The sequence below is a fragment of the Cupressus sempervirens genome, chromosome 8 (assembly GCF_028749045.1).
Source record: "Cupressus sempervirens isolate cs-2001-9-10 chromosome 8, ASM2874904v1, whole genome shotgun sequence".
Classification (NCBI taxonomy): Eukaryota; Viridiplantae; Streptophyta; class Pinopsida; order Cupressales; family Cupressaceae; genus Cupressus; species Cupressus sempervirens.
The window spans coordinates 440,818,960-440,831,076 of record NC_143125.1 but is presented as its reverse complement, the minus strand read 5'-3'; positions in this window follow the sequence as shown (position 1 = coordinate 440,831,076).

The following is a 12,117-nucleotide window of genomic DNA, read 5'->3' as shown; positions in this document are numbered from 1 at the left end:
ACCAAACTTAAGTTATTCACATATTTGCACAAGTTGGTTTGAATAAGTTGCTAACCTAGGGTTTCAAGCATTTTTGGTCATAACTAGGGATTTCAGCATGGAAATAAAATGGCCTTTGGTGAAATCCTAGTGCTTTCCATTTATTTTAAGATGCATTTAGTTTTATACTTTCACTTGCAAGGAACAATTAGATATTTGATGCCCTAGGCATGTAAGACCCATGTGCATGCTAGGAAATGAATGCAACAACTCCCATAACGTGCTCTAGATTTGGCGTCAAGGCTTGAATTTGGGTTTGTGACTTGTTTATGTCTTCCCTCTCATTTTACCATTGTTGGTTTTCAGATTGGGACTCTAGAGACTCTATAAAATGCACCTCCTTTGTTAATGTAGACCTAATAGGCCTAATTGCCTAGGCGAGATATTGAACAAAACCCTATTTTGTTTATTTCATCCAACCTTGATGCTTCAGTATGTTTGGTAAGTCCCAAAAGGGTATCCCATTTTGTGATTTTATTCCTAGGTTATGTGGAATTTATTGCACCTATGTCAAATTTTCATCAAAAAGGGCTACTAGCCTTTTTAGTGGTTTTGTAAAGCAACTATGTGCCCAAAGTTGCATAGTCTTGTTTTAACCATTGAACCATTCTATTTATAACCTAAATAGACCATTCCCTTGTGTATGAGTCTCCACTAGTCATTTCATGAGTTTTAGGGGTCTTTTACCAAAATTGATCAAATAGTACATTGTAAGCAGCTTGTGATAAGTTGGCTTGTTTGTAGGGTTCCATTGTGATTGGAGCTTTCCCTATTTGGGTAAGTGGTTCTAATAACCTAACATCATCCTTGAAGCACTTGTAATTGGTTCTTGAAATTTTCATCATCATTCCAAGTCATTTGGTTGAAAGTGAAGATGGTCTTAGGACCAGTTGATCATCATTTGATCTAACCCATTAGGCTCCATTGCATCACCCTCCTATGCCACCTACTACACCTAGTGCCTCCACCATACCAAAACTCCAACCAGGCTTCACACATTGATCCCAACACCTTAGATCATCTCAACTTGGTAAATTTTCCATGTTACAACTTACCATTCACTCCTATCCACTCATCTTCAACCCTTTCTCTTCTATAGCCTTTCTAGGCCTACCTAGTAGCCCTTCCAACATTGAAATAAGCAATTCTCTCCCAAAACCCCCAAACAATCTATCAAGGTTTTTACATTTTCAAATACCCTTTTTAGAGTTACTAAGTTGATATCATTATCAAAATTTCATGACTTGACTAGTGAACACTTCCTTCACCCCCTAACCCTTCAACTAAGCTTAATTAGCCCTTGCCCAAAGAATCAACTCTATCATCCACTAATCTCCAGGACAACACAACCTAAAATAGTCTTGAAAAAGGATGAAATATAACCACTTTTTCAACTTAGTTTTTCCATACTCACCCATCTACACTCTCATTCAATAAACCCTCCCTATTTGGGCTACAAACCAAGGGTTTTGTAGAATCAACCTTTCCTACAACTCTCAACCACAACACGGGTTTAAACACCTTACAATGCATCCATATAGTCCATTTAAACTATCACATACCCATTCCCTTCATTAGGTATCTTCTAGCCAATACTGGTACCCTCAACCAGTCATAGTCACAATGACTATACCCTCAATAATGAAAAATGTCAACTGTACCCTCAACTAGCCATAGTCATTGGTAAAGATGTCTTGCCTTTTCTTCAAACAAAAAAACTATGAATTCATTGCATAACCAAGTGAAAGAGATGATAGAAAATTTTTACAATATCAATACCAAGCCACGATCACATACTATATCACAAAAAAAACTTCTCTATTATTCCAACTATACCCATAGGACGAGTTCCATATTTTTAGAGAATTTAAATTTGTTTTATTGATTGAAAGGCATTAAAAATTTAAATCCTTTCATCTCCACTAGAATCTCTTTCTTGGATCGCCTTCCAAGACCCATTAACTCTCTAAATAACTGAGAGTAACCATTCAACTAATTCTAATTGCCTTTCAACTATCCCCCTACATAGTCTTAATTGACTGTTGCTAACATAAAATAAGTAATTATTGTAGAGTTGACAAAAAATTTGTCAAGTTGACAACTCAACATCCAAAGACCCTTTAAATATTTCTAAAAGGTTTAAGGACAACCTTTAAAACCCACATAAACTTATAAACTTTTACTACTAACCCCAACTACAATTAAGCCCTACTTGGCTTATATTGCCAATATATAGGAAATTTACAAAGTATTCCACCCTTAGTGTTTTTAACATCATTTAAAGACCTGACTAGCCATATTTCATCATTATAGAACCTTATAGGCCATCTTCTCAAGCCCTTAACCTTGGATCAACCCATAATCTATTCCTAGTGACCCCTAAGTACCTTTTAGGCTTATTGATTGTATTGCAAGTGGTACATATTTCTAGCATGGTGGACTTCACACAGTTGTGTCAAAGTCACATAGTGGTAGGACTGTGTTATATAGTGAATAGGAACAAATTCAATCCTAGATCATAGTAAAAGAATAATTTTTTTGTCAAAAATTTGTGATCATTAGAATGTCTTGAGGGTTAAATGGCTAGGAGAGTCCAAATGGTTAAGTCCTTACCTGAGTAGGACAAGTATTGTGTTGGATTTTGTAAAGGTGCTCAACATCATGGGAGGATGCTTTGCATCATTTATGTTCCTAGTGATATTAGAAAAATATAAAACCTACTAGGGGATCTTCCAAATTGAATTTGAGTCTATATGTACTTCATTTATGTTATTACTATTTAGTCCTACATTCTAACTATATGAAATCATGGAACAAATTTTTTAATACAACCCTACTTTTCTCAATGGTTATTTTCTTCTAATAGTTTTTTTTAATAGGGAAATATGAATGCTCACCTAAGGGATATAATAAGGATTAAGTAATATTCTTTAGAGAAAACAATCAAAACCATTACAAAGAAAGAACAAAACTTCTATATTTGTACTTATTTTATGTGGATCTTGTATTTGCACCAACTATAAATAAAATGAAATAATCAAATAGAGTAAAATTCATATTGATCTACTCATCAAAATTTAATATAGTGATTGAATAGTATTATGTTTCTATTTTTTATGTGGATCTTGTATTTGCACCAAATATAAATAAAATGAAACCCAAATTAAAATGATCGAACAAAGTAAAATTCATATTGATCTACTCACTGTTATTGTCATTTGATTTTTTCCAACAACCACATCCTACATGTAAAAATATTGTTTCAGTGTCAACCCTAGATCCAATGACAATACCCAAAATGAGGCAAGTGGTAAAGATGTTGAATGAAATTTATTAATTAATGAAGGTATGTTAGTTTGAGCTTCACTTGGTTTCAAGAATACTTTAATATTCTCTACTTAACAAGGCTAGCCATGTGAAGGTGAAAGCTCATTTGGCCTCACTCCCCTCCCCGAACATCTATGTGAATTCCCCATTATCATCTAATTACATACTTCATTCATTCATTCATCCATTTATGAACTATAACATTTAATCGATACAATCACATAACATTCAGTAATATGATATAAAATCCATTAATACATAATACTAATCAAGACTTTATTAACACATAACAATATTCATTAACATGACACAAAAATCAATATTAATACACACCATTCATAGATAGTTACTTAAAACAATGTTCTTTCATTATGTAAATAAGTTTATCAAAGAGCATTTAAAAAAAAATCATTTCTTCTTTTTGTTTTTCTTAGCTTTCTTAAGGTAAAGGCTAACAGGAGCATCAATATCCTCCTCATTCTCCTCCTCTTGTGGCACATGTAATGTCAAATTATGATGCCTCCTATTTTTAGGAGTAAGAGGTTGCTACATTAAAGGGGGCTATGTTGCAATAACAAGTAAATGGGTCTAACTGGCATACTCTTTTTCTTTTTTAACTGCTACAAGTATTTAATTAACCAGTAGAACATAACATGCATTTTTCTCACCTAACAATGCCACATCATGTACAATAACATTTTGATCCACCATCACCTCAACATGTTGAACACTTGGAACATGCTCCACTCATTCACTATGATGTTCAATGTGCTCTAAAATATTCAAAAAAATGTTACATGTTAAATTGCAATTGAAGATGTTAAATTGTATTTATAATTGTTTAATTACTTTTCATTAGAAAATTAATACCTCCAGCACTATGATGCACATCATGGCCTTCATCATGCATAGGTTCTATGATAGGGTATGAAGGCTGCAATGAAATGTTATGCACATTGTTATGAAGTCAATTTATGTTGGAAACTAACACCAAAAAATAAATTTCTCAACTTTTTAATTTGATTTACTTTTCATTTGACCAATATACCTGTGTCTCATTTGGCACACTAGATTCTTGGGTATGGCTTTCAGATTCTTGGCATAGGTGTCTAGCCATGGATTTATAGACTTCCTTCAAGGAAACTTTTTTATCTTCATCCGTGGGCTCTACATTAAATTATGTGCCCTATATTTTTTGCTTAATATCATCATTTTTGCATGTATGGTTTGATTAAACAAAATTGTTTGCAACATTATATTAAAAAAATTATATGAAATTCCATTGCTACTACTTACAAGTTGATACTGGAGATTCATATAGCCACTAGAGTGAAGTTTGTGTTGGCCAACCTTTTGTAGTCTCACTTTGTTGAAATTATAGTAAAGTTTGTTTATTAGTGACACAAACACTTAATCAAATGGTTAGCAACTAATAATATTATCTTGTAGTTTATAGTGTTAACAAAGTAAATTAGGTTCTACCATGTTCTTCAGTATTTATCAAGTTTGTAGCTTTAGTGATGTGAATCTAGTGTTAACCAAGCTATGCAATGTCAACCAAGTGATAGTGTTGATCGAGCAAGTAATTTAGTTTAGATGCTAAGTTTTGCAATGTTTATTGAGTCACCAGTGAAAATTGAGTTTAGATTACTTGGAAGTGATTAGTATGAACTGAGCTTCTACGTCGATTGAGTACATGATGATGTCGAGCATTGGTAGTGGTTGTTGAGTATCAAAACTTGACCGAGTGTGTCTTTAGAACTTGAGGACTAATAGTTGGGCTAACTTTGTGTATTTTGGTGAAACTTTTATTGTAGCTAACTTTGATGAATTGTAATTTGGATTTGTATATATGTAATATATTGTATCACATACAAGATATATATCATGTAAGCAAGAGCTAAAGCATGAAGTAAAAATGCTACAAGTATTATAAGGAGTAGCAAAGATTTATCTATCACAAAAAGGTGACCATTACACTACAAAGGAATCTCATTTAGTAAATTAGAGTTGTAGATCAGAGATTAGCCACTAGTTCATCCTAATAGGTGGAATAGTTAAATCCTTCCACAAGGTAGACTTAACAGTCTTTTGTAAATCTCTTTACTGAGTGCATACTTCATTGTATGTTTTGTAAATCTTTTTACAAGGTGGACCTAGTAGTCCTTATTGCTCCTAATAGAGAAAATTATCAGAAGTGATTATTGTAAGCCTTAATAGGCCAAATTTTTATTGCAGTACTAAAGCTTTTGGGTATCATCCCCACCCCAGTTTTACTTTCTATTTGGAAGGTTTTTGGGTCACCATATTGTGTGTTAAAGTGTTATGAATGTTTTAATGCTTTTAGTTTTTTATGCATGCAATTAGATTAGAATACACATGAAGGATTAATTGCTAAAATAAGAATAAGTTTTATTGGTTCCTAATTCACCTCTCCTCTCTTAGTAACATTTCCTATCTTATATTTCTAACAATTAGTATTAGATCATTGTGGTTCTCAAAGAAAAATTTTAATAACTTGAGCAAAGATTAGAGGCAATGGTGGTATTCAAATTTGATATGGCTATTGACAATGAAAAGATAGATTTGGAATTCGCTATTTGGAAATTTAAGAAAGAAAAGGAGAAACTCTCTTAATCCTTGAAAAGAAGAAAATATCTTGCAATACAAATAAATGAAAAACTCTACACTGAAGAAATAATTGAAGATAACCATTTAGAAATTAATTCAGATGAAGCTAATGAGGTAATCAAAGAACTTTTAGAAAAGAATGGTAACCTTCAAGAAGAAGTTAGAAATCTGAAAAGAGAACAAGAAATTTAGTCAGTAAGATTGTGTGAAGCCATGACAGAAAAAGAAAAGGTAAAAGAAGAGATAGAAGGAAAGAACAATGAAATTCAACATCTATCCCTTCAATAGGAAGCCTTTATTGATCAACTTACTAATGCAAATGAAGAAATCATGAATCTAAGATCAAAGAATGAAAGATTACAAAATGATCTAAACACTGAAAAGAAAACCAATGAAAGGATGATGAAATCTCAAGCAGTCACAAATCAATTGGATGAGAAAAATCAATACAAACAACAAGAAAAAGCAAGAATTAGATATGCAGAAGAAGTTGAATCATCCAAGCAAGGAACTCAAAAAAATTAAAGACCTACTTTCAATCACTGTGATAAGTTAGGTCATACATCAAACAAATGTTGGAGTAATGGTAAAGCTAAATTCAATGGAAAATGTTAAAATTGCAATAAGCATGGTCATAGAGCTAATGAATGCAAAGAGAAACCTAAATCTAAAGGAAAATGTCATAAATGCAAGAACATGGGCACAAATCTTCTAAATGCAAAACTAAGATATTAAATCTGATAGAACAGATTGTGAAAGCTATATTTGGTTGAGACTACAACACATGGTGTATATGTCACTACTATGGAGAATTTGGACACATTGGAGTAAATCATGTGAAACATCACATGAGGACAAGAGGCACCACTAGAAGATGTTTTATTTGTACATAACTTGGACACCTTGCCAAGAATTGTATGAACACTAGAAAAATTGATGATGAAAAGAAAGCCAAGGCTGAAAAAATCAAAAAGTAGATGAGATAATAATAAATTTCAAAATCTTCTGTGAATGCAAGTCTGAGCCATGAAGCACATGTCACTCAAGAATTGGGTGAATCAAGCATTTCTACTTGATCTTCCATAGGGATAATTGGAATTAAGATTCTAAAGCAAACATCTTACATTAGTTTTAGTCAGCTAGAAGGAAAGATCTATATCATAATTCAAGATGCAAAGGGATCACTGACTGTCTAAGGAAAATCAAGACCTTACCAAGCTAGGTTGGGTTGCAAGATCCTACTGAGAAAGGTCGGGAATAACTAAGTCATTGTGTAGATACCGAGCCATGGATGACTCTACCAAGAAATAAGAACAAACTGAGTGGAAGATAGTCTGTCATTGAGCAAGAAAACATACCAAGTATTTATGGCAATTAGTAAGTGAAATTTTTTAGAAAGGAAGAAATCAAATTCATTTGTCACTGTGAATTTTTGAAGAGCTAAATGTGAAGAGCGATTTCTATGCATCCAAGTGATCTATGCAATTTATTGTTGAAGTTTTCCATGTTCTCATAAAATATACTAAGCATGGCATCCTCTAGTAGAAAAACCAAGAAGGGATCCAAGATGTTGGTTCAAGGAGTTGATTGGAAGGCACTAGACTTCAAGTTAAGTTCGACAATTGTAGAAACACTTGATCCAACTGGAGCTTAGTCACAGATCCCACCTAAGTTACTATTGATTAATGATATTCACTCACATTTTCATTGTTCAATTCAAGACATTAGAACCCTCGAGATGGAAGAAACTCTAGAAAAGTTGTGTGTGAATGGTGCATTGAAACCCAAGCATCAACACTTGGAGACCAAGGGTTTAACCCAGATTTCACATATACCCCAAGACTTCTAGATAAAATGGATAAGGTTTATTCTTAACCATGTACACATCAATTAGCTATAGGTAGAGTAGCCTATTATCATAATGAAGAAAATGATTCATCAAATCACAGGGCTCTCAATGTTGATCAAGGCAAAGACTACAAAAACCCTAAGTTGGGTAGAATTGGAAAGCAAAGCTCTTGCCAAATGGGATGGAAGAGGCATGAAGATCAACTGTGTAGCTAAAGTTTGTAACTCATATGATAGGACATAAAATCTATAGCTCCATTTGTCTTAACAACATGTCATGAGAGACAATTAATCTAGCTCTCAAGGTGGTGAAGAACAACCTATCCTACAACCTTGTCGAGCTAATGTTAAACGAATTCAACAAGAACATGGAGAGTATCAAGACTTCAAAGAATAACCCATGTAAGTTTGGTTACCTCTTAACCTATTTATTCTTCTTTGTGCAAATTTTTTTCCCTTCAAAAGGTACAGTTGTATGGAGAAAAGATGTACCAGTACTATACTAGATCAATGAGTAAATAGAAAAGATGGGTGAGAACTATGTTAGTATCATGGACAATTTTTTTGATTCATTCAAGGAAAATATGAATAAAAGATTCAAAATTCCCAAGAAACTTGTAGAAGATTACAAGGATGATGTTTGTTTTATGGTAGATTGTGACAAGGTATACATTCAAGCAGTCAAACCTAGAGTGGTGTGGGTTAAGCCTCTAAGCTATGAAGTTAACATTGATGACACTGAAGACATCATTGAGGCACTATTAAATAAACCTGTGGATCCCAAGGCTACATATTTTGGTATGTATGATGAAGCCAAAGCTAGGATATAACTTGAAATAAAGCTACATCAAGTAGTCAACAAAGGAAAGAAGAGGATAGAAAAACTAAGACAAGGTAGTTCTACTCTCCTATTAACAGAAGGTAAAGGAGATGATATGGAAGAAGATGATGCAGAAGATGAGGCAAATGAAACTAAATAAGTAGAAGAATAGCCAATCAAGAAGAAAGGTAAGGTTATCATAACTGGACCTACCAAGTCATCTACTATAGGATTCACTAGAAGAATGTAATTACCCTTTTTAGGTCATTCATTTATTTACGATTTTTTCTTTTCCTTTCAATGATAATCCTTCGATGAATGTGAAGTGATTTCTCAATTATCAAAATGAATTTTTGATTCTTTGTACCTCGATATATTAGTTATTCATTCTTCCTCCATATTTCCTTCCTGACATGAATGTTCCCCCTTTTCTCCAATGAGGGAATTCACCTTTTATACCTTATGCTAGGTCATGCTCAAAAGGAACGTGTCTCTAGAGAACCAACATTATATTCCTCCTTATTTTCTCTTAATATTTTAGCAATTAAAATAATATCTCTATTATTATTTTATTGTTCGTATTATAATGTAATGTCATATATTATATTATAATAATATTTTATCTAATTTTATTATTATATTGCTTTGTGCATGTATTTGTAATTATATTGATAACAACATTATAACATATAATATATTATATTAATAATAATATTAGTAATATTATTATTCTTAATACTATTATGTAGTATATTTTCTTTATATATTATTTATAATTAATTCTCAATTATATTATAATATTATGTCTTGAATATGTCCATTTCATAATATAATATCATTAATCATTTATTTATATATTTTTATACTATCAATATTATATAATAATGCTTGATGCACTATTATTAATATTTATATATTCAATAATTATTTAATAATAGTGTACATAATTTATTAATAACATTATTATTATTATTTTAGTTATTAATAATGATTTGACCTTTAATATTACCTTATTACCTTAGTAATACATTATTATTATATCAAATATATATTATTATTTATTATTTAATAATATATTATACCATTAATAATATATCAATATTTCTTTTATTATATTAGAACATTAAGAAATAATATATTTATTTATTCATAATAATTTACTTATATTACTCAAATTAGGGGACATGACAAAGAACATCTAGAAAGAAATTGAAATTAGGTGAAGAAGCAGAGGATATTATTTTCAAGCAGTCTCCACCTAAATTTCAAGAGAAACTAAAAGATATTGATTTTGGAGCTGCTATGTCAACCTTTAAATCACTAAGATATGAGGCTAGGAATGCAAAAGAGAAGAGACAAGTTGAAGACATGATTATGTCCAAGTCAGGTAAATGGAAATATTCACCTGATCAACTTGCACAACAAATTCCCAATGAGCTGATGGAAAGAATCAAGCCAAGATGGGAACATTCTAAGAAACTTGTGAAGGATATATATGAATAGACTCTAAGGCAACTCATGTTGAGTCTTAATGACAAAGAAGTAAAAGAGTCCATAAAAAGGAACGAAGAGAAACTTACTATGAAATTAAACACTTGCTCAATACTAGTTAATGACATTGAACATGTGGTGAAGATTTCCACTACTACATGGAAGAATATATACAATCTTCATCAGAAGAGTGATTTTTCGTTCATGTCAGTGATAAAGATGATGATGAAGATAACAAGGAGGAAGAGGGAAATGATGATGAGGAAGAAAGAGATGATGTTAATCAAGATAATGAGGAGCAAGAACAAGAAGCTACTAAGAAGAATCTCCCTAAGATTAAGATCATTGAGGAAACTGACCCTTAGAAGATTGTAGTAGCAGTTATGGCCTCATTTCCTCACTCTCCAAGCAAATATTTAAAGCCATCAAGCTGAGAGATAGCTTCTACTAAGTTGGTTGTGACAACCACTGCAATTCCAAACACCCAACCAATCTTTGTACCTGTTTAGCTAAGTACTACATTGACTGAAGTGATTGACACTTTATCTACCTAGAAATCAATGCTTCCTCCTTCATTAGATTTGGCTACTCAACAAATAGGTATTTCTATAATTAGTGCAATATCTAAATTTGTTTCTATTCCTTCTATTTCCACTATTGTTACAATCACCAGTGTACAAGTAGTTAGTACAAAGATAGTTGAGAGCAAGCATCAATCAAGTACTAAGGTTTCTAGAAGGCAAAGATAAAGAAGAGGGAATTGATCTTGATGAGGATATAGTTATCCCAAATTGGGACATCTCTACTCTAAATCTTGATCAAATGCACATGGTAGGTGAGCTATTGTAGAAGAAAATAAGCAATAGAGGCTTAGAGAGGAGAAAAATAGAGAAAACCAAGTGCTAGAATATGCAAAGTGTAGACACCTAAAAACCTTTAGAAAATAAAGTATTTTTATTTTTTGAAAAATTCCTGATGATATCATCATTAATTAATTAATTTTTATGCCATTAAATCCCTTTATCTTAATTAAAAATATTTAATTAAGGAATCCGTCCCAAAAATGTTTAAATCTTATTTAAACATTATTTCCTTATTTATTAATTATTAAATTAATAAATTGACCAAAAAACCCAAAATAAATAAAAAATTTATTTTTTGCCCAAAACTTGGCCAATTTCCTTAAGACCACTAACCTCTTCCAAAATCTTCTAATCCTTCTTTAATTTTGATTAAAGGCTAATCCCATCATTTCCTACCCCTAATCCCAACTCAAAATATTTAATTAAGATTAAATATTAATCCTCATATTTATTAAAAAAGTTTTAATAAATATCTCCTCAACCCAAACCTTTGAAATAAATAAAACTTTATTTATTTCTTAAAAATCTAATTTATCCTCATCCTAAGAAGTTCTAGACTTTTCTAGAAAGTCTTCATCCTCATCCTAGGAAGTTCTAGACTATTCTAGAAAGTCTTTATCCTCATCCAAAGTCTAGACTCTTCTAGAAGATGTCTTTAAACCTAATCCTAATCCCCTCCTAACCTTGTCATATTCTCTAAACATGAGTTAAGAATTACTAATCCAAGCCAAAGTTAACAAATATCTCCTCCTTCACCCACCCTCATTAAATGCCATCCACTTTTCTATCCCTAAGCTAATCCTAAACCATCCTAAACCATCCTCTAATCATTTGCACAATCCTAAGCAAGCTTAAAACCCTCCTAATCAAGCCCAAGTCGAAATTCCTCTCATCTCCTTCAAAATATCCCAACCATAAAACTTTATGAAGCCCACTAGGCCATAAATGACTCTTCCAAGCCCTTTTATTGCTCTTACAAGCCATTATGAGGGTCTTTATGAAGATTTTATCCCTTGAGCCTCCTTTGTTGACTCATCCTTCCCCTTTCCTCCATCCTCTCACCCTGTGACATGTGTCAATCTCTGATTGGCTGTAAGG